Raw genomic sequence first — 24,152 nt, forward strand, 5'->3', positions numbered from 1 at the left:
AGACCAGTAGAGCCAGAGCCGAAATGTCACGAGCTTTGCATATCTTTGTAAGGATTTGGGCCTTTACTCCGGAAAAGTGTTGAAGTCACGGAGTGTTTGAAGATGAGGTCTAACACAATCCATCTGGCATTTTAACAGGATCACTCTGGCTTCCTTGTTGAGACAATCAAATGAGGTGAGGATGGAAGTAGGGAGGAGTCAGGGACGGCGTTAGGAAATGGCAATAATACAAACGTGAAATTAGAGTGGGCTCATGTATGGTGGAATCACTGAAACTGGGAGCAGTTGGTTAAGTTCTGGATATATTTTGAAGGTAGAATGAAGATGTTGCCAATTAGCTACAGTGTAAAAAACAAAAAGGAGTAAAAAATGTCTAAACATTTCAGTTCAGTCGCTCAGTCGTGTCTGACTCTTTGCAACCCCATGAATCGCAGCACGCCAGGCCTCCCTGTCCATCACCAACTCCCAGAGTTCACTCAGGCTCACGTCCATCAAGTCAGTGAAGCTGTCTAGCCATCTCATCCTCTGTCATCCTCTTCTCCTCCTGCCCCCAATCCCTCCCAGCATCAGAGTCTTTTCCAATGAGTCAACTCTTCGCATGAGGTGGCCAAAGTACTGGAATTTCAGCTTTAGCATCATTCCTTCCAAAGAAAGCCCAGGGCTGATCTCCTTCAGAATGGACTGGTTGGATCTCCTTGCAGTCCAAGGCACTCTGAAGAGTCTTCTCCAACACCACAGTTCAAAAGCATTAATTCTTCGGTGCTCAGCCTTCTGCACAGTCCAACTCTCACATCCGTACATGACCACAGGAAAAGCCATAGCCTTAAATAGACGGACCTTTGTTGGCAAAGTAATGTCTCCGCTTTTGAATATGCTATCTAGGTTGGTCATAACTTTTCTTCCAAGGAGTAAGCGTCTTTTAATTTCATGGCTGCAGTGATTTTGGAGCCCCCCAAAATAAAGTCTGACACTGTTTCCACTGTTTCCCCATCTATTTCCCATGAAGTGATCGGACCAGATGCCATGATCTTTGTTTTCTGAATGTTGAGCTTTAAGCCAACTTTTTCACTCTCCACTAATTAAGATAATGCCTTTACTGCAGTGAAGAAGATTGAGAAAAAGCAGGCTTAGGAAGGATTGTTAGAAAGACACTTTTTCCTAAACTTCCCAATAGACATCCTGTGAGAGATGTTAAGTGGGCACTTGGATCCAGGAGTCTGAAGGTCAGAGAATAAAAATAATCAAGAGAGGATAGAAGAAATGAATCGCCAGCCTGGGCTCGATGCAGGATACAGGATGCTTGCGGCTGGTGCACTGGGATGACCCAGAGGAATGGTATGCGGAGGGAGGTGGGAGGGGGTTTTCAGGATGGGGAACACTTGTACACCCATGGTGGATGCATGTTGATGTATGGCAAAACCAATACAATATTGTAAAGTAATTAGCCTCCAATTAAAATAAATAAATTCAATTTTTTTAAAAAAGAGATGATATAGGTAGATAGACAGACAGGGTCACATATATAGAAATAACTCAAAGTCATTAAATTGTATGGTCCACCAAGAGGTAACCATGGATAGAAAAGGGATGGGATTCCAGGGTTGATTCTGGGACTAGCCAAAATTCAAAACGGTGTGGTGGAGGAGGGGGTGGGAGATAGCGCTGAGCATATGCACCATTAGAAGGAGAAGAAGACCAAGGTAAGTCTGATGACCTGCAAACAAAGGGAAGAGAATGCAGCAGGAAGGACTGATAAGCTATTTCAAATGCTGGTTAAAGATCAAATCAGGTGAGGACTAGAATGGTCATTATTTTAGATTATTGCTAACATAATTTTTACTCTTAGAATATGTATCAAACACAGTTAACCCATGTATTTTATAATTTTGTCATTGCATGTCATCCTTCAGTATATATTTGGGTTTACATGGTCTTTTGGCCTTGATGAAGAAACCTTTAGAGGGTATGAGTGACAAAAGCAAGGAAGGAACAATCTTACACTTTCTGATATTTTACCCAGAAGTAAGTTTCATTAACATATGAATAGGCTAGTGCAAATGGAGCATTAGTATAACTTTCAAGACAAACAGGAAACAATGTTCTATTCCCCAGATTTTTTGCTTATGACATATAGTGACAGGTTGGTGGCAAGTTAATGTGATTGAAACTATCTCTTAAGTGTAATACAAATGCACAACAGCTAGATATATCCCTGTCTACCCATTTCAACAGAACATCTATAATCTATACTCAGGGAACCCTGAAAAGAGTGAGCAAATATCTTTATCATCAGATAGAATACATGTTTTCATAGTTGTATTCTAAGACATGTATTTTTGCGTAACGTTGCTGAGGGAAAAAAATCCTTAATAATAAAAAATTAAAGAGCAACAAAAATATACTTAGTGCAAATTTCTAGTACTATATTACTTATGAAATATGTATGAATTCCATCTAAACTGTGTCTTTAGATTATTGCTAACATAATTTGTACTCTTAGAATATGTATAAAACACAGTTAACCCATGTATTTTATAATTTTGTCATTGCATGTCATCCTTCAGTATATATTTTCCCCCCAAATTTGGAAATATTACCTTTTTAAAATCTGGATACTTTCTTATCCACATAGATATTATTATGGCATATGAATTGAATTTGCTGATCAGTGTCCCAGTATATGGAAGCACTGAAAGAAAAAAATACCTATTCTTCTGAAAATATAATGAAAACACATGGAATTCAGCCTTTCAGATATAAAAAATATTACAATTTAAGCTAAAAAGTCAAGCACTTAGCAAAAAGCAAACTAACATTATAAAGAAAACTAATTACAGTAATTAGAAACAATGAGTTCATCCTTCTTTTAACTGAATGTTCAGCTTAAGAGGTAAAATCAATTAACCAACTTCAGAAATTTGGAGTTGAATATAAAGCCGCTAAACAAGGAAGCCCATACAGTGCAGCATCTCTCACTTATACCTTGATAACCAGTGTAAGCGAACCGAGCACTAAACTACAGTCAGCCCACCTAATCCCACAGAATGAAACTAGGGACAGCAATCACAAACTGCCAGCTGGGATTGCTGCTTATCACTGGTTTCCAAGAAAAGCAACCAATTAATCTAGAGCCAAACAAAGGACCTCCTCTCTCTGCTCTGTGTCGTCTCTGTAAAAACACCTCTAGCTCCTATCCATGGAGTGTTCTTAACTACTTTGGAGGTTGCCCGATTCAAAGGTTCAGTTCAGTTCCGTCACTCAGTCCTGTCCAACTCTTTGCGGCTCCATGAACTGCAGCAAAACAGGCTTCCCTGTCCATCACCAACTCCCAGAGTTTACTCAAACTCATGTCCACTGAGTCAGTGATGCCATCCAACCATCTCATCCTGTGTCATCCCCTTCTCCTGTCCCCAATCCCTCCCACCATCAGGGTCCTTTCAAATGAGTCAGCTCTTTGCATCAGGTGGCCAATGTATTGGAGTTTCAGCTTCAGCATCAGTCCTTCCAATGAACACCCAGAACTGATCTCCTTCAGAATGGCCTGGTTGGATCTCCTTGCAGTCCAAGGGACTCTCAAGAGTCTTCTCCAACACCACAGTTCAAAAGTATCAATTCTTCAGCACTCAGCTTTCTTTATAGTCAAACTCTCACATCCATACGTGACTACTGGAAAAACCATAGCCTTGACTAGAGGGACCTTTGTTGTCAATGTCTCTGATTTTTAATATTCTGTCTAGGTTGGTCACAACTTTCCTTCCAAGGAGTAAGTGTCTTTTAATTTCATGGCTGCAATCACCATCTTCAGTGATTTCAGAGGCCAAAAAATTAAAATCAGCCACTGTTTCCCCATCTATTTCCCATGAAGTGATGGGGCCAGATGGCATGATCTTAGTTTTCTGAATTTTGACCTTTAAGCCAAATTTTTCACTCTCCTCTTTCACTTTCATCAAGAGGCTCTTTAGTTCCTCTTAACTTCCTGCCATAAGGGTGGTGTCATCTGCATATCTGAGGTATATTTGACCAAATAAACTGTTGAAAAATTTAATGTACTTAAGTGGATGGAAAGAGTAGCATAGAAACTTATGTTGCCATATGTAAAATAGATAGCCAACTGGAATTTGCTGTATGAATCAGGAGACTCAAACAGGGGCTCCGTATCAACCTAGAGTGGTGGGATGGGGAGGGAGATGGGAGTGGCTTCAAAAGGGAGGGGATATATATATACATATGGCCGATTCATGTTGAAGTTTGAGAGAAAACAGCAAAATTCTGTAAAGCAATTATCCTTCAATTAAAAAATAAATTAATTTTTAAAAGAAAGAGAAAAAAATATATAACTGTAAACAGTTCAGTTCAGTTCAGTTCAGTCACTCAGTCATGTCTGACTCTTTGCAACCCCATGAATCACAGCATACCAGGCCTCCCTGTCCATCATTATCTCCCGGAGTTCACTCAGACTCACGTCCATCGAGTCCGTGATGCCATCCAGCCATCTTATCCTCTGTCGTCCCCTTCTTCTCCTGACCCCAATCCCTCCCAGCATCAGAGTCTTTTCCAATGAGTCAACTCTTCGCATGAGGTGGCCAAAGTACTGGAGTTTCAGCTTTAGCCTCATTCCTTCCAAAGAAATCCCAGGGCTGATCTCTTTCAGAATGGACTGGTTGAATCTCCTTGCAGTCCAAGGGACTCTCAAGAGTCTTCTCCAACACCACAGTTCAAAAGCATTAATTCTTCAGTGCTCAGCTTTCTTCACAGTCCAACTCTCACATCCATACGTGACCACAGGAAAAACCATAGCCTTGAGTAGACGGACCTTAGTCAGCAAAGTAATGTCTCTGCTTTTGAATATGCTATCTAGGTTGGTCATAACTTTCCTTCCAAGGAGTAAGCGTCTTTTAATTTCATGGCTGCAATCACCATCTGCAGTGATTTTGGAGCCCCCGAAAATAAAGTCTGACACTGTTCCCACTGTTTCCCCATCTATTTGCCATGAAGTTATGGGACCAGATGCCATGATCTTCATTTTCTGAATGTTGAGCTTTAAGCCAACATTTTCACTCTCCTCTTTCACTTTCATCAAGAGGCTTTTTAGTTCTTCTTCACTTTCTGCCATAAGGATGGTGTCATCTGCATATCTGAGGTTATTGATATTTTCCTGGCAATCTTGATTCCAGCTTGTGCTTCTTCCAGCCCAGCGTTTCTCATGATGTACTCTGCATATAAGTTCAATAAGCAGGGTGACAATATACAGCCTTGACGTGCTCCTTTTACTATTTGGAACAAGTCTGTTGTTCCATGTCCAGTTCTAACTGTTACTTCCTGACTTGCATACAGGTTTCTCAACAGGCAGGTCAGGTGGTCTGGTATTCCCATCTGTTTCAGAACTTTCTACAGTTTATTGTGATCCACACAGTCAAAGGCTTTGGCATACCCGATAAAGCAGGAATAGATGGTTTTTTTTGAACTCTCTTGCTTTTTCCATGATCCAGCGGATGTTGGCAATTTGATCTCTGGTTCCTCTGCCTTTTCTAAAACCAGCTTGAACATCAGAAAGTTCACGGTTCACGAAGCTGAAGCCTGGCTCGGAGAATTTTGAGCATTACTTTACTAGCATGTGAGATAAGTACAATTGTGTGGTAGTTTGAGTATTCTCTGGCATTGCCTTTCTTTGGGATTGGAATGAAAACTGACCTTTTTCAGTCCTGGGGCCACTGCTGAGTTTTCCAAATTTGCTGGCATATTGAGTGCAGCACTTTCACAGCATCGTCTTTCAGGATTTAAAACAGCTCAACTGGAATTCCATCTCCCCCATTAGCTTTGTTCATAGTGATGCTTTCTAAGGCCCACTTGACTTCACATTCCAGGATGTCTGGCTGTACGTGAGTGATCACACCATGGTGATTATCTTGGTCGTGAAGATCCTTTTTGTGCAGTTATTCTGTGTATTCTTGCCTCCTCTTCTTAATATCTTCCTTCTGTCAGGGCCATACCATTTCTGTCCTTTATCGAGCCCATCTTTGCATGAAATGTTCCCTTGGTATCTCTAATTTTCTTGAAGAGAACTCTAGTCTTTCCCATTCTGTTGTTTTCCTCTATTTCTTTGCATTGATCGCTGAAGAAGGCTTTCTTATGTCTTCTTGCTATTCTTTGGAACTCTGCATTCAGATGCCTATATCTTTCCTTTTCTCCTTTGCTTTTCATTTCTCTTATTTTCACAGCTATTTGTAAGGCCTCCTCAGAGAGCCATTTTGCTTTTTTGCATTTCTTTTCCATGGGGATGGTCTTGATCCCTGTCTCCTGTACAATGTCACAAACCTCATTCCATAGTTCATCAGGCACTCTATCTCTCAGATCTAGGCCCTTAAATCTATTTCTCATTTCCACTGTATAATCATAAGGGATTTGATTTAGGTCATACCTGAATGGTCTAGTGGTTTTCCCCGCTTTCTTCAACTTGAGTCTGAATTTGGCAATAAGGAGTTCATGATCTGAGCCACAGTCAGCTCCTGGTCTTGTTTTTGTTGACTGTATAGAGCTTCTCCATCTTTGGCTGCAAAGAATATAATCAATCTGATTTTGGTGTTGACCATCTGGTGATGTCCATGTGTAGAGTCTTCCCTTCTGTTGTTGGAAGAGGATATTTGCTATGACCAGTGCATTTTCTTGGCAAAACTCTATTAGTCTTCGCCCTGTTTCATTCCGTATTCCGCCTGTTACTCCAGGTGTTTCTTGACTGTAAACAGTGGTTGGTTACAAAATGAAAACTCTTTCTAAAGTGGAAATTGTTGGATTATAGATTTCTAGTTACAACACTGACACAATCTCCTTTATTTGGCACATTTCCTATGTATTCAGCAACAGCGATTCAAGCTGAACTCATTTTTTCTCTTCTTAGGTAAGATTCCCTGGAACCATGGAGAGAAGCAATTACTCAGTGACTGACTTTTCCTGGTGGGCTTCACGACAGACCCCGGGGTGCAGCTGTCCTGTCCGTGGAGGCCCTTGGTGTCTATTCTATGACTGTGCTGGAAATGCCAGCCTCACGGTGTTGATTGGTAACAACTCCCGACTGCACACACCCATGTATTTGCCAGCCTCACAGTGCTGATCGGTAATGACTCCCGACTGCACACACCCACGTATTTTTTTCACTGGGAATCTGTCTTTTCTGGATCTCTGGTACTCCTCTGTCTACACTCCGAAGATCCTAGTGACTTGCATCTCTGAAGAGCATCTCCGTTGCAGGCTGCTAGCCTAGTTCTGCTCTGGTGGGCTGGCCTACAGTGAGTGCTGCCTGTTGGCTGCCATGGCTGCTGACGGCCGTACATTCATCTCAGAGCCACTTGTTTATTCTCAGGCCATGTCCATAAAGCTATGTGCATTCTTTTGTAGCTGCCTCATAACTTGGTGGCTTTATTAACTGTTCTATCATCACCAAGAGAACATTTACCATGAACTTCTGTAATGACAATGTCATTGATGACTTTTTGTGTGTGTGTGCTTTGCTTACCCTGGTGAAGTTAGCTTGTGGCAACAAGGATGGCTACCAGGCTCTGATGTATTTCCTCCTGGCTTCTAATGTCATCGCCCCTTCTGTGTTCATATTTGCTTCCTACCTCTTCATCATCGCCACCATCTTGAGGATCCCCTCCACCCAGGGCCGCCTCAAGGCCTTCTCCACCTGCTCCCCCCACCTGATCTCTGTCACCTTGTACCATGGCTCCATTCTCTACATCAACTCCCGTCCACACTCTAACTATTCTTTTGATAGTGGCAAAATTGTTTCTACATTTTACACTCTAGTGTATCCTATGTTGAACCCCATGATATACAGCTTGAGGAATAAGGATGTGAAAGAGGCCATGAATAAACTCTTCAAATAAATAAAGTTTCTCTCCTTTTAAGCAGATGTATAGACAATTTTTGAGCAGGTTATTTTATTTCAAGAAGAGCTGCCATTGTGTTCCTTTTAGGATCAAGAATCTTTATAGTGCCAGTTTATGAATTTGCACCCTTTGTACATGGCAAATAAAGAGACCTGAGATGCAAAAAAAAAAAAAAAGAAGAAGAAGAAGAAGTGTGATTTAAGAGATAAAATTTAAATACAAAATATAATCATTTGCTTTGAATTTTATATTACTATAGGTTGCAAACAAACAAAAAAATTAAAACCAAAACCTGTCTTTTATCTCATGAAGTAACAGAATAGCCTACTGTAGAATGACAATGTTTTTGATTGACTGATATATGTATGGAGAATAGTATCCAATAATTATTTCCTTAAAATAGGAAATATATTGAATTACATTTTAATATTTTCATATAACTCAACCCCTTAAAATCATAACTTTTATTCCTAGAGCAGAATTTCCAAAGCATGTTTATATGTCCTTTTTCTCCCCAGAAGTGTTAGCACAAAGGCCCAGTGGTACCCCCCAAATAACTCAGTACAACTGTAATTCAGGAAGCATGACCTCTCCAAGCTACTTGTCTGTTTACATGTTCCTCAATAAAGAAAACTTGGTCACCTTCTCATAAGTATCATACTTGTGAATCACTTTATATCTCCCCAGGCTTCTATTTTAATTATATGGGTGAACCTACAAGGCTGTCTGCCTCCAAATTAGGATATTCTGAGCATCACTACACAATAATAATAATACTAATCACTATAGTGACGTGAGACAACTTGAGAGTTATCTCCATGAGTAAACAGTACCCAAAAGAAAAAGTTAAAGAAGGAATATATACAAGAAGTGATCAAACAAAAGATGAAATATGATGAGATGCATATAATTTTGACTTTTAAAAGTGAGATAATATTAGTGTAATTTTTGTTAATTAAAAAGTGAATAATGACCTTGTTTCTATTGTTATAAGCATTAACAACAACAAAAATGCAAAAAAGTGAAATTTAAGCAAGTATTCCCCAAGATTTCAGGAAGTCTTCTAAGAGCAGGAAACACTGATCAGCTCTGAAAGTAATGCATACTAAGCTAAATATTAAATCCAAGGAATATAATCCCAGCCACCTGTAACCCACAGTAATGCAGCAGAAACACGGACCCATAGTGCAATTTCAAGATTCGTGGTTTAGACAATGTTCCAAAAAGGAAAGCTATTAATGCCAACCCAGAATCTCATTTCCTAAAAGAGGTCTCTATTTCTCACTATTAATCATAAAATTCCTATAAACTATATTTTTAACTAATTAAAAGATTTAGTTGATATATTATAGTGGCAGAAAATCAATTATTTATTGTTGGCTAATTTAAAATAGAAAATTTATTATCCTAGAAGGACACATAAGTTACAAAAAGTAAAACTGGTATAGTAAACCTATTCTTAAATATCCTCGTATTATAAATCCTAACATTTAAGTACAGAAAAATATATTTAACTACTGATGAAAATTTCCTTTTCTAAGATAATTTCATCCATTTAGGAGAAACAACCAAGTCCCATCCTCCAAATAATTATCAATATGTAACAGATACTGTACCTTTCACCAGTCTAAGTGTATATTTAAAATATTTTGTGTATAGAAAAGTGAACTCAACTCCAAAATCAACTCTAAATAACATTAACAAGACCCTGGTAAGAAGATAGACTACAGCTAGTAATAATCTTAGGAAGACATAAAATATCTAAAAATAGAGTAAAACTGTAATTAAACACATGACACTGATATTTTAGAAAATGCCTTGGAATAATGTAAGTTTGACATTAAGTTTCTAAGCACTCTTGGGAGCTTTTCATATGCAGTTTATGGTCATGGAGTATTCAAAAGAATCTCCATATCAATTTGAATTAAAGTGGGCTTCCCTGATAGCTCAGTTGGTAAAGAATCTGCCTGCAATGTGGGAGACAGGGGCTAGATTCCTAGGTTGGAAAGATCCCCTGGAGAAGGGAAAGGCTACCCACTCCAGTATTCTGGCTTGGAGAATTCCATGAACTATACAGTCCATGGAGTCCCTAAGAGTCGGACACAACTGAGCGACTTTCAATTAAAAACTCAATAGTTTCCTAAGGGAATTTTATTGCTCAAATCACAAATGAAGTCTAAAATCTTAAAGTAGTTTCTATTGTGTGTTTGGGTCTATGAATTTTAATAAACATTTTTAAGTACATATATTTATGAATGTTCTCCATACAACAAAGGTATTCTCTTGGATTGACTTGTTTTATTTTTAAAAATTTTCTATAGTGGCCCTTCAATGCATAAACAGTAAACAGTGGGCACTTCTGATAGTAGGACTTGTGACATTCCCCAAAATGATGCTATTTGGCTTTTCTATTCACATGCAGAAAAGAATAAGAAAAAGAGAAGTGACGTAACAGGATCTATATAGCTGAAATTTAGAAACCTCCCTACTACTGTAACTTCCTATGGCTGTAATTACCAAGCAAACCTCTTTTAACCTCAGTTCTTCCATGAGTCTGGTCCATCTTGTCTTTCTCAGTACCTCATATGAATGAGAGTTACCTAGTACATTGTCCAATTTTTATTATAACTGAGTATTTTTATTATCTTGTTTTTATTTGCTGTAGTACTTTTCCTTTGAAAAAGAAGGCTAATGAGATGTTAAGAAATATACTGCTAAATCCTCTGGATTTCAAACATAATTCTTGTCAGTGTCGTTTTATAGCATCAGCTAATTTTTCTCTAGTGATTGGCATCGTTCTCCCTGCCCAGAAGAATGATTCCTGTCAGTTCACAGCAGGAGGAGCTGAAATCCAGAGTGCTCCCTGAATTCCCAATGACCAGAATACTTGAGAGTGTTTCCCTGGGGAAGCATCTCATCCTTGTACACACAGACTTCCAAGTATACTGAGTGTATGGTTATGTGTAGGAAAATCAAATTCTTATTGAGGTAATTCATGTCATAGTAAAAGAAACTGTGTTAGCCATAATCCTGCAAATGTGTGTGTTAATTGCTCGATTGTATCTGACTCTTTGTGACCTCGTGGTTTATAGCCTGCAAGGCTCCTCTGTTCATGGAATTCTCAGGGCAGGAATATTGGAATGTGTAGCTATTCCCTTCTCCAGAGGATCTTCCTGACCCAGAGCAAACACCAAAGGGAAATTAAATATGTACCTATGCTATTAGGGGAAATAGCTCTTTCTCTGTTAGAGAAGATGGAGAGGGAGCCAGGGAAAAAAAAAGAAGAAGGAAGGAAAGGAATGTCATAGACATAAGGCATGTTTTTGACCACAACGCAAGTACATAAGGTGAATAAGAAACAGATGGAAGGATGGATGAACCAAAGCACCCTAAAGCATTGCTCAGGCCAGAGTTAGTTCAGCAAGATCACCATAAGGTCCTAGTGATCAAGGGAGTTTGGTACCTAACAGAGATGACCCTGCATTCATATTCTTACTGTGTTCAGTCCTTACCTTAGACCACCCTGTGGGAAGCATGACCTTGATACAAATGAGGAAATACATTTCAGAGATCAGCAGCTAGGGCCTTTGGACAGTTATAATGTCTGCACTTGAATCTTTGAAAGGCTATTTTTCTGGCCCATGTGGGTCATGCCCGCCCCATCTTGGTTCATAAGAATATCCATAACTGCTAAGGGAAGATGAGTCATATATATGCTGCTCTTTTAAGTTTGTAGCATACTCAGAAGACACCTCAACAACCATGGCTGAGTTTTCATAAACGTAAAATTATAGGATGAACCCAGGGCATTTAGCAGTGTATTTCATTATTTTATCAGGACAGATAATTCTAGATAATTGTACAAATATTAATACAAATTATTTCTGTGGATTGGAAGAGATGGTTACTATTCCTCTGCCATTCAATGTGTTTCTTGGTAGAGGTAATTTTTGGTGGAGAATCATGACAAAGGCATTATGTAAATCTACATCTATAGGTTCTGGCGGGGAAGAAATAAACTATTAGGAAAATGAATATGTAAAGGAAGTAAATCCCCCAATATATGGCTATTCACAGGAGGAAAGTCATTACCTCTGCAATTGTTAATTTATAGTAGGTTGTCTGATTTAATCTTCTTGCTACCCTCCCAGGAATTGATAGTATTTCAGAGGCATAATGGGGGTTTCTAATTTGCATTTTGGACACCCAACTGCAGTATTAGCAATATAGCCATAGTAATAAGGAGATTACCTTGTTGAGCCCATTCCAACTTCGTACAAGGGTGCCATGAACATGAGCTGGGGTATTTGGAGAAGGAGGCTGTCTAACACTCACAGAGCAGGTCAGGTCATCCACCTGATTAGTGGGAGCCACCAGTTTAAGCACGTGCAGCTAGAATGTGTACATATGTATGAACATAAAGGGTTTAGGACATCTTCTGAACTGTTTATGACCTTGAAGATTCAATAAAATATGCCAGTTTCTCAGGCTCCTCTGCAAAGTTTGCACAAACAATGCAAAATGCATTGTTTATCCCTCAAATGTTAATGCTAGTGCAAACCTGTTCAATTGTAATGTTAAGGGATAGAAATCTGTTCTTACTCCAAACTGACCCCCTAATTTTATCTCTCAAAATTAGTCCTGCGCCCTGTCTTCAACTTATCTACCTATAAACCCTGTTCAGTCATGACCTGGACTTTGGAGACCTCAGTCTTTTCCCTTCAAAGACAGGAGATAAAGCTGATAAGTTAGGATCCTCACCCTTATAATTTTAAGGTCTGATGAAACACTAATCTTTGTATTTGTCTCCAGGGATGTGATATTGCATTTTGCTTCCTCTCGGAGTAGACAGTGTCTAATGCGAGTAGTTACAAGGACTTCTATTCAGATCTTCCAACAATGACAATCCTAGTTCCAAGTGCCAAGGACAGGGAAGCAAAGTGAAGATTCTATTTTATTCTGAATATTCATACATGATATGATTTTTTGGTCTAGATAATAATCAGCTATGTGATTGGTCCCATTGGACCTCCTGAGAGATATATACAAGCCAAAATTATCTTTCATGATATTTCCATTAGAACCCCTGGCAAGAGTGTACCTTTGATATATTTCCATCTCTGAAGCTTATTGTCAGTTCAGAGCCAAGAACCAATAACCCACAGGAGGTCTGTGTATTCCCTTTTCTCAAAGTATGATTGCCATCATAAATGGCTATAAGCCATCCACAAGAAGATTTTGGGGGAAGACACTGTACACACTGACTAAGTTTCAGGATCCTTCTGAAAAGAGAATTTTGAGTTCTCTGTGCTACAACTTTGCAAGATGGTGGAGTAGAAGGATGTGCACTCAGCTGTGAGAACATAAAATCACGACTAGCTGCTGAACAACCATACACATAAGAAAGTGGCAACCCACCCAAAGGTGCCCCACATAGACAGTCAAAGGAGAAGTCACAAGAAGATGGTAGGATGGTCACAATAGCGTTTAAAATCAAGCCTCATACCCACCAGAGATGCTTGGAGGGCACCAACAAAGCCTTGTGTGTACCAGGACCCTGGGAAAGGAGCAGTGACCTCCACAAGAGACAGAGACAGACATGCCTGTGAGTGTTTGAGGGTCTCCTGCAGAGGCACGGGTCAGTAGTGGCCAGCCGCGGAGACAGGGACTCTGGCAGCACCGGTCCTGGGAGGCACAGAGTGTGGCATAAGTCTTCTTGAAGGAGGTCGCCATTAGCCCCAATATAGAGCCACGGAGCAAGCAATCCACAAACTAGAGAAAAATTATACCAAAGAAGTTCTCACACTGTTGTGAAAGTTTTAGGTCCCATAACAGATTTCCCAACCTGGGCATCTGGCAAAGGGCCTGAGAATCCCCATGGAATCTGACTTTGAAGGTCAGTGGGGTTTGATCACAGAACTTCCACAGGACTGGGAAACAGACTCTTGGAGGGCACACATAAAACCCTGTGCATACCAGGACCCTGAAGAAAGGAGCAGTGAGCCCTAAAAGACTGAGCCAGACTTGCCTGTGAGTGTCCAGGAGTACCCAGTGGAGGTGTGGGTCAACAGTGGCCCACCACCAGGTCAGGGTCACTGACAGCAGCAGTCCTAGGGGGTGCGGCCTGCTGGCATAAGTCCTTTTAGAGGAGGTCACCATTACTCTACGATTGTTTGGCCTCAGGCCAAACTACAGGGAGGTAACACAGCCCTATCCATCAGCAGAAAATTGGATTAAAGATTCACTGAGCATGGCTCTGACCACCAGAGCAAGACCCAGTTTTCCCCAAAGCCAGTCCCTCCCATCAAGTCTTCGCTGGTGGTTTAGATGGTAAAGAGGCTGCCTAAAATGCAGGATACCCGGCTTCAATCCCTGGGTTCAACCCACTTTAGTATTCTTGCCAGAAAAATCCCATGGATGGAAGAGCCTTGCAGGCTATAATCCATGGGGTTGCAAAGAGTCAGACAGGACTGAGAAACTAACACTTTGACTCCCACTTCCAAGTCCCTCCCATCAGGAAGCTTGCACAAGCCTCTCACTCTCATCCATCAGAGGGCAGAGAATTGTTAACCCACATAAAAATATTTTTTTTTTCTTAGAAGAAAAAAATATCACTTCGGTTGTTTTTTCATCTACTTCATTCCTCAGAAACCACCTAATCCATGAAACATTTCCACAAATGTCTGACTATTTCATTACCATCGAGAGTTTGTGATACTTAGATAATTGATTCCACCTTGTTTCTGAGAGTTATGGACTGCAATCTGGCTTTCTTTCAACCTGTTTGTTTATTCAGGTGAATAACCCAGGTTTAAATTCCAGCAGGAGACAACTCACTACATGTTATGTGTAATCTTTATTTATATGTATCTTTGCCCAAAACATTGACCTCTCAATGCCTTGACCTTCACCTATCCTTCATTTCATGATGACCTTAGTGATCATTTAAGTAAATTTCATGCCACTGGCTGCCATAGGTTACCACTATCTTATTTATCAAAATGATGGAATGAATTTATATTTCTAATCTTCAAATACATGATTAATTCAATTTTACTTGAATGCTTATCTCCTTGTACTACTTCTAAGACCAGTATCAGTTATGAACCTAGCAGGTAACAGAAGTCCATTTAAACTAGTTAATTTAGAAAAGCCTTAATAAAGGGATTACTACAAAGGAATACGTATGGTTTTGAAGTTCTCAAGGAACAGTATGATTCCTCTAGAACTAATAACTTCTGAGAGCTGATATCTCCTCTCTTGTGCAGGAAGAGTAAGAGGTTATGTGCACTGGAGGCAGAGTTTTGAAAAGGGCCACATGGCAGGCTTTATGGTCGATTCCAGAGATGTTGCATCTTTGCAAAAAAGGAGCCTGGGAAAAACCTCCATGACCTCACTCTTTTCCCTGCCAGTGGCAACCCCTGGTTAACTAACGTGCTAAGTAGATATAAAGGAGCCCAAGATGCAGTTAATATGATTGAACATCCCAGAGCAAAGAGAAGGATAAAAAGGTAGAAATGAATTTGGAAGGACAGATGAAAGGTAATCAACATATAACAAAAATATCAGTAAACACTTATGCTTTAATATGTATATATACGAATATAAGAGTGAAAAAGTTGGCTTAAAGCTCAGAATTCATAAAACTAAGGTCAAGGCATCCCGTCCCATCACTTCATGGCAAATAGAGAAACAGTGGAAACAGTGGCTGACTTTATTTTTGGGGGTTCCAAAATCACTGCAGATGGTGATTGCAGCCATGAAATAAAAAAGCGCTTACTCCTTGGAAGGAAAGTTATGACCAACCTAGACAGCATATTAAAAAGCAGAGACATCACTTTGTCAACAAAGGTCCATCTAGTCAAGGCTATGGTTTTTCCAGTGGTGATGTATGGATGTGGGAGTTGGACTATAAAGAAAGCTGAGCGCCAAAGAATTGATGCTTTTGAACTGTGGTGTTGGAGAAGGCTCTTGAGAGTCCCTTGGACTGCAAGGAAATCCAACCAGTCCATCCTAAAGGAGATCAGTCCTAGATGTTCATTGGAAGGACTCATGTTGAAGCTGAAACTCCAATACTTCGGCCACCTGATGCGAAGAGTTGACTCATTTGAAAAGCCCCTGATGCAGGGAAAGATTGAGGGCAGGAGGAGAAGTGGGTGGCAGAGGATGCGATGGTTGAATGGCATCACCAGCTCAATGGACATGAATCTGGGTAAACTCCGGGAGATGGTGATGAACAGGGAGGCCTGGCGTGCTACAGTTCATGGACTGAACTGAATGGTACTCATAAAACGTGTGTACCTTTTTATGTATATATGGTATACATAAATTTATATTTTGTTTAGCTTCCACATAATTCAAGAGAGAATGAGAATCCAAAATTCTGCTGATAATTTTCAGTAGAAAATTGTAATCTCAAAAAAAAAATACTCTGTTACTAAATAATATCCATTATCAACATACTTTATTTTATTGACTTGTTAGTTATTTTTCAAGGCTAGGAAATCCTGAGGGGTTGCAGGGGTTTATAATGCTGGGCATCCAGAAACTGACATAAAGATTCTGAAACAGATAGATTGGAATCTAGTTCAATTCAAATGCTGATAGTGTTGAGAGAACCTCAGGTAAGTTGTCTAGTTTGCATGCTAGAGGAAGATTTTACTCGACCCTCACAACCAGTCCAATGGTCGTTAACATACTCAGATAGGATAAATGCTAATGAAAGGGACTCTTGTGAAATATCTTCACTAATTTCCCATAACAGTTTCTGCATTCATAGAGGATCACAAGGCGAAATAACATTTTCATTATTACAAACAAAAAAAAGAGCAATTAATACACAGTATTGATACTATGTATAAAATAGAAAACCTACTGTTAAGCTCAGCTTAATGTTCTGTGGTGAACTAAATGGGAAAAAACATTTAAAAAGCAGATATATATGTATGTATAAGGCTGATTCTCTTTGCTGTACAGTAGAAGGTAACACAATATTGTAAACAACTATACTCTAGTAAAAATTAATTTTTTAAACTATAAAAAATTCAAAGGGGAAAAATAAATGCACAATTAATAAGCGAGCATCTAACAGGAACCACTTGCAAAAGAAACAACTTTATTAATATCTCAAAAACAATTTAGGCAAAGCTATGAAGTTACATAGATTATGAAAATTTTTTAAACTTCAAAAGACATGACAACTATTAAATTTCTTTCAGTTTGATATTCTTTAAGACAACATAAAGGCATACGTCATTTCTGAGATGAATTCCAAACAAAGGAAACATCTCTAAATATAAAAAAGTGATTACATTAATATTGGAAAAAGCTGCATTATTAAGTTTATAGCACAAAACTGTATCCTTATTTAAGAAGACTGATACCTTAGCCAGTTAGCAACCACTAGTGTCCTGGGCAAGCACAAAATGGTATTCTTATTTAAGAAGAATAATACCTTAGCCAGTTAGCAACTACCAGTGTCCTAACTAATGGCCCTAAATATCTTTTCCTATCTTTCATGGGAACTACATTCCATGTTCAACACTTGTTTGACAATTAAGTATAATTCCCAGAAAGGTGTTTTGCAAAGAGTGGTTTCTCAAAATATAGTGAGTAGTATCATTACTTTTGGGGCTTCCCAGGTGGCACAGTGTTAAAGAACTGCCTGCCAACCCATGAGACAGAGGAGACGTGAGAGACACGGGTTCAATTCCTGGGTCAGGAAGATCCCCTGGAATAAGAAATGGAAAGATGCTCTAGTATCCTTGCCTGGAAAATTCCATGGACAGAAGATCCTGGCAGGCTATCCATGGGGGTGCAAAGAGTAGGACACAACTGAGCGACTGAGCGCGTACACATCCATTTCAAGAGAAAATTTATCGTTCTGCCTGCAGAGAATCCTGAAGAGAGTGAGATGTCCATGTTATCATATACAATATTGAGTTTTGTGATCATATTCTGAAGACATATTTTTAGCCAAATTGTTCCTACAAAGGAAAAAAAACTCCTTAGTAGTAAAAACTTGGAAAAGAATAAAAATCTGAAACAATGCAATAATTTCTAGCACTATATTATCTATGCAGTTGTACGAATTACATCCAAAACAGGCCCTTTAGATCATTGTTGGTCACTATTTTTTTATTGTAGAACATGTATACAGATCCGATCTGATACACACTTTTCCCCAAAATTTTGCATATATTCTTTTTTACTCATAATCTTGTGTTTTTCTCCTACCTGTAGATAGTATTAAGAGATGCAAATTTGTAATGGCTAGAGGTTGACCTGGACTTCCCTGGTGGCTCAGTGGTAAAGAATCTGCCTGCAATGCTGGAGATCTGGGTTCGATCCCTGGGTTGGGAAGTCTCCTGGAGGAGGGCATAGCAACCCACTCCAGTACTCCTGCCTAGAGAATCCCGTGGACAGAGGTGCCTGACAGGCTGCAGTCCATAGGGCTGCACAGAGTCAGACATGACCGAAGCAACTAAGCAGCAGCAGCAGCGTAGGTGGTCCCAACATATCAAAGCACTAAAAGAGAAATACTCGATTTTTAAAATAAATATATTTAATATAGGTAAACTCAGTATTTCAGATACAAACAGACAATAATTTAAGATATGAAACCCACATGTAGCACAAAAGCAAACTGATTGCAAAAAGGACTAAATAACAATAGAATAAAAATTATGAGTCCATACTTCCTTTGGTTGATCAGTCCTTCTTAAGAGGGAAAATTAATTAACCAGCTACAGAAATTTGGAACTGAATATTGTTAAAGTCATTCAATGAGGAAGCCATCAGACTTAGATGTCTTTTATACCTTGGCAGCCTATGTGAGCAAACCAAAACCAAAGGCAGACTTAATTCACTTGAAACTGAGAAAATGAAACTTAAGAACAACTCAGCACAGCCGATTATTAGTAGGTTTTCCTAATAAGGCAGCCTCTTAAGTTATGATCATTCAAGTAATTTCCTTGCTTTGCTTCCATGTCATCTCTAGGAAAATCTCTCCCATTGTCCCTGTCTATAAACAACCCCTGATTACATTCGGTTTAGGCCTCCCTGATTCAAACTGATGTTTGCTCAAAAAACACTAAAAAATGATAATGTGCCGAAGTCACCTTTTAGCAATATATAGTCATAAATCCGGGTGATTTTTGTTGCCAAATGCTAGCTCTTTCTAAAATGAGCACTTACATTACTAGATCCTAGGCTTCAAGGTTTGGTAAAAATGCAATGTCCTTTATTTATCATATATTCTATGTATTCAGCACAGGGATTTAACCTGAACACATTTTCTCTCCTCTTGGGTGAGATTCCACTAGCCATGGGGAAGAGCATTCACGGAATTCATCCTGGTGGGCTCCACAACAGATCCTGTGGTGCAGCTGGTCTTGTTTGTGGTGGTCCTTGATGTCTACTCTATGACTGTGCTAGGGAATGCCACCCTCATAGTGTTGATCGGTAACGACTCCCGACTGCACACACCCATGTATTTTTTCACTGGGAATCTGTCTTTCCTGGATCTCTGGTACTCCTCTGTGTACACCCCAAAGATTCTAGTGACTTGCATCTGTGAAGAGCATCTTCTTTGCTGGCTGTGTAGCCCAGTTCTTCTTCTCTGCAGGGCTGGCCTACAGTGAGTGTTACCTGCTGGCTGCCATGACTTATGACCACTATATGGCCATCTCAAAGCCACTGCTTTACTCTCCGGTCATGCCCATCAGGCTAAGTGCATTTTTTATAGCAGCTTCATACCTTGGTGGCTTTATTAACACTTTCATTGTTACCAAAGGAACTTCTGCCTTGAACTTCTGTAGTAACAATGTCATTGATGACTTTTTCTGTTATATCCCACTTCTTGCAAAGTTGGCTTGTGGAAGAAAAGATGCCTACCAGGCTGTGTTGTTCTGTGTCCTCGCCTCCAACGTCATCACCCCTACTGTGTTCATCCTGGCCTCCTACCTCTTCACCACTGCCACCATCCTGAAGATCCGTTCACCCAGGGCCACCACAAAGCCTTCTCCACCTGCTCCTCTCACCTCATCTCCGTCACCCTGTTCTGTGGCTCCGTTCTTTATGTTTACTCTTGTCCACAATCAAGCTATTCACTGGACAGGGAGAAAATAGTTTCTATGTTTTATACCATAGTGTTCCCAATGTTGAACCCCATGATCTGCAGTCTGAGGAATAAGGATGTGAAAGAGGCTCTGAGTAAACTCCTCAAATAAATCAAGAGTCTCTCCTTCTAAGGAGATGTGGATAATTTTTGATAAGTTTCCTCTATTTCAAGAAGAGCTGCCATCATGCTGTCTATCACAGCTAAGAATTTATACACAGCAAACTAAAGAATTTGCATTCTTGCTACCTGACAATTCAAGAGACTTGGTATGAGAAAATTAGGGGAATCTAGGAGATAAAGTTTAAATATAAAGACTTGAATTAAATTTCATGTTACTCTAGAATAAAAGCAAATAAAACCAAAAAAAATGCATTCTGCATTCATAAAGAGAACTGTCCACTCCTTTAGCATGTGTATATTTTGGCTGACAGATGTTCATTGAATAGTATTGGCCCAGGTTTCCCTAGAAATAGAAACAAAAGTGCTTAGTCTTTAATATTTTTCTATAAATAGTAGCTAGTTGAAATCATCATCTCCATTCCCATAACATAATTTCTTAAGCATTTTTATGTGTTTTTCCCCAGAATCACTAAAACAATGACCCAGAGTCATCCACAAAATAGTACAACTATGCTCCGCAAGAAGTTCAGCTGAATTTCCATATATACGATTTTTATGAATCACTATATATCTCCCTGGCCTCCTCTTTCATTTTTTCATGGTGAATATACACAGACTTCTATTTCCATTTGTCATATTTTGAGCACCAAAGCACAGTTACTATAATAAATAATGACAATAATTATAGTGAGAAGAAACAGCTTGAGAAATAAACATCTGTGAGTATACATTATTCTGAAGTGAAATTTTATTTAGAGAATATATAAAGGTAGTGATCAAACAAGAAAGGCAAAATGAGGAGATGAAAGTAATTTTGATTTTTTAAGTAAGACCAATATTAATATAATTTATGCCAATAAAATCTGTATACATCCTTCTTTCTATAGCTAAAAGCAGTAAAAAAAAAAAAAGCAAAAGGTAAGTGATCCCCAAAATGTAGCAGCTTCACTCAGAAAAGGAAAAGCTAATCATCACAGGCAGTGATACATATTAACCTGGAAATGTAATCCAACCTATATAATCACTATTAGTTGTAACACAAAGTAAACCAACAGAGACTGTGTCCAACAGTATAATTTCAAGAAGCTTGATTTAGAAAATGCTCTAAATCCAAAAATTATTTATTTCCAACTCAAACTCATTTTCTAAATAATATCTATTACCCACTAATAATTGTTTAATTGTATAAAATATATTCTTTTTTATTTTTTAATATAATTTTTTTTATTTTAATTGGAGGTTATTTACAATATTGTATTGGTTTTGCCATACATCAACATGAATCCGCCAGTCCAGGTTCGATGTATATTCTTTTTTAAGTAAAGTTAACAGATCAAATTGGTGCATTTGAGTAGCAAAAATTTAGTCAATAGAATTTAAAGTGAAACTAGACAATATACCATTCCACAGGGAAATGTCAGTTACAGAAAGTTAAGCAGATGCAATAAACTTATTCTTAAAACATCCTAGTAACATACATTCTTATGAGTGAGTATGAAGTCACTCAGTTATGTCTGACTCTTTGTGACCCCATGGACTGTAGCCCACCACGCTCCTCTGTCCATGGAATTTTTTAGGCAAGAGTACTAGAGTTGGCTGCCATTTCCTTCTCCAGGGGAATCTTCCCGACCCAGGGGTTGAACCTGGGTCTCCTGCATTGCAGGCAGAGGCTTTACCATCTGAGCCATCATGGAAGCCCGTTTCACTGCAAAAACAGATCTGGACAGGAACTCCTATTATAATCCTTTCAGAAGAAGCAACCAAGGCCGATTCTCCAAATAATTATCAATGTATATTGAGATGCCATAACCTTCACTGGCCTAAGTGTATAATCATACATATTTTGTGTATGGAAAAGAGAACTCAACTGTAACTCAGTTCAAGTCTAAAGGATATTATCAAGTCATTAGTAAGAAGGTAAAGTACAGCTAATAATGATCTTAAAAAGACATAAAAATATGTAGGTAGATAATAAAGCTTTAAAGAAATATGCGGCATTTGTGTTTTAAAATGTTTTAGAATAGGTTAAAGTGTAAGTTTAGCAGTAAGACTTTTACTCATTTTTGGAACCATTCCACCTGCACCCTACGGTTGTGAGCATTCAGAAGGATCTTCAACATTAATTTGAAATTATAGCATACATTTCTAAAGAAATTTTATTACACAAATCACAAATGAAGTATGAAGTGTTAAAAGAAAGTTTTCTAAAAAGTGTCTAAAAGTTTCTAAAATGTGTCTTTTAGTTTCGTGAGTTTTAATAAGCAGTTTTGTAAATACAATTGTTTGTGAACATTTTCCTCCATGCAAAAATACTGGGATTTACATGGTTTTTTTAATTTTTATTTATTTTTCTTTTATAAATTAAAAAATGAATTTTTAAAATTAATTTGTATTTACATTAAAAAAAACCTCTTTATGTTCTTTGAAAACACAGGATGAAGAGTAACCACTTCTAGACTTCTAGATAGCAGTACTTGTGATAACCTCCAAATCATACTCTATGAGTTTTGAATTCATATTGTCTCATATCTAGTTAAAAATTTAAAAAAAAGAAAGGAAAAGGAAGTGAGTGACAGGATCTAAAATTTGCAAAACTATCTACCACAATACAAGTTTCACTCCTGTAATAACAAAGCAAACCTCTATCTCCATTCTTGCATGAGAATAGCCCATTCAATCTTTCTCAGCATCTCAGCTGAATAAGAATTACCTTGCAAGTGGTCCAGATTTTCTTAGTTTTCAAGATCTGAGTTTTCAGTCATCTTGGTTTTTGTTTTGTTTTGTTTTGTTTGTTTGTTGGTGGGTTGGTAGTACCTTTTCTTTGAAAGAGAAGGCTACATTGATGCTAAGAAATATACTGCTAAATCCCCTTGGTTCAAAACATAATTCTTTTTGACCCATTTTGTATTTGCTAATTTCTCTCTGGTGACTGGATCAATTGCCTTTCCCGATAGAGACACCCCAGTCAGATCAAGCATGAGGAGTCCACCGTGGCCAAGGCACAGACCCAAATTCCAATTCATCAGAACAATGAGGCGTTTCCCTGGGGAAGTGTTTTATCCTGGGCCATGTAGGCTTCCAAATGAACTGAGTACAAGATTATGAGTAGGGAAATTCAATTCAATTTGGTTAGTTCATGTTGTAGGAGTAAATAAAATAGGCTATAAATGTGCAAAGATTTTATTAAGGGAAATACTCTGCTTGTATCAAAGAAAATGGAGAAGAAGCCAGGACTATCACCTGATACAAGGTGATACAAGGATTATCACCATCTGATGCAAGTATGACCACAAGGGAAGAAGAAATGGATGGAAAGATGGACAAAATCGTCTGACAGCATTCTTTAGTCTGTGATTAGGTCCTTAGTGATAAAAGGATTCTAGTATCTAAGAAGGCAGTGGTGTTCCCATCTGGCTCAGTCATTAGCTCAGAGCACCTTGTGGGAGGCATGACCTCTGATACAGATAGGGAAGTACAGTTCAGAGAGCAGCAGCCAGTATCTGGACAATTATACTGTCTGCATTTGGATTTTTCAAAGGCTTATTTTCCTGGCCACCACAGGGCCCACATCCTCATCTCTTTGGTTCTTAAATAGGCACATTCTTGATAAAGGGAAGATGAAGTCATATACTCACTGCTGTTTTAAAGCATGAATATACCTCAACAACCATGATTGAGTTTTCATATAAGCATGACATGAATTTCTCAGGCTAATTGCTTCTGAATAATGGTATAAATAGTAAAATCAATTATTCCTGTGGATTGGAAGAGTTTGCCATGGAATGTGCTTCTTAGTAGAGGAAATGTTTGATGCATACCCTGGTCATAAAAGCTTCCCTTGTGGCCCAGCTGGTAAAGAATCTGCCCACAATGAGGTAGACCTGGGTTCAATCCCTGGGTTGGAAAGATCCCCTGGAGAAGGGAGAGGCGAACCACTCCAGTATTCTGGCCTGGAGAATTCTGTGGACTGTATAGTCCACGGAGTTGCAAAGAGTCAGACACAACTGAGCAACTTTCACTTTCAC

General features: G+C 38.8%; 2 pseudogenes; both read left to right on the plus strand.

Annotated features, from left to right (window-relative positions):
• Positions 1-6,913: 6,913 nt before the first annotated feature.
• On the plus strand, positions 6,914-7,883 carry LOC128060809 (olfactory receptor 9G9-like; annotated as a pseudogene).
• Positions 7,884-16,483: 8,600 nt separating this feature from the next.
• Positions 16,484-20,116, plus strand: LOC128059972 (olfactory receptor 1013-like; annotated as a pseudogene).
• The last annotated feature ends 4,036 nt before the right edge of the window (positions 20,117-24,152 follow it).

Source organism: Budorcas taxicolor, chromosome 15, assembly GCF_023091745.1.
Source record: "Budorcas taxicolor isolate Tak-1 chromosome 15, Takin1.1, whole genome shotgun sequence".
NCBI lineage: Eukaryota > Metazoa > Chordata > Mammalia > Artiodactyla > Bovidae > Budorcas > Budorcas taxicolor.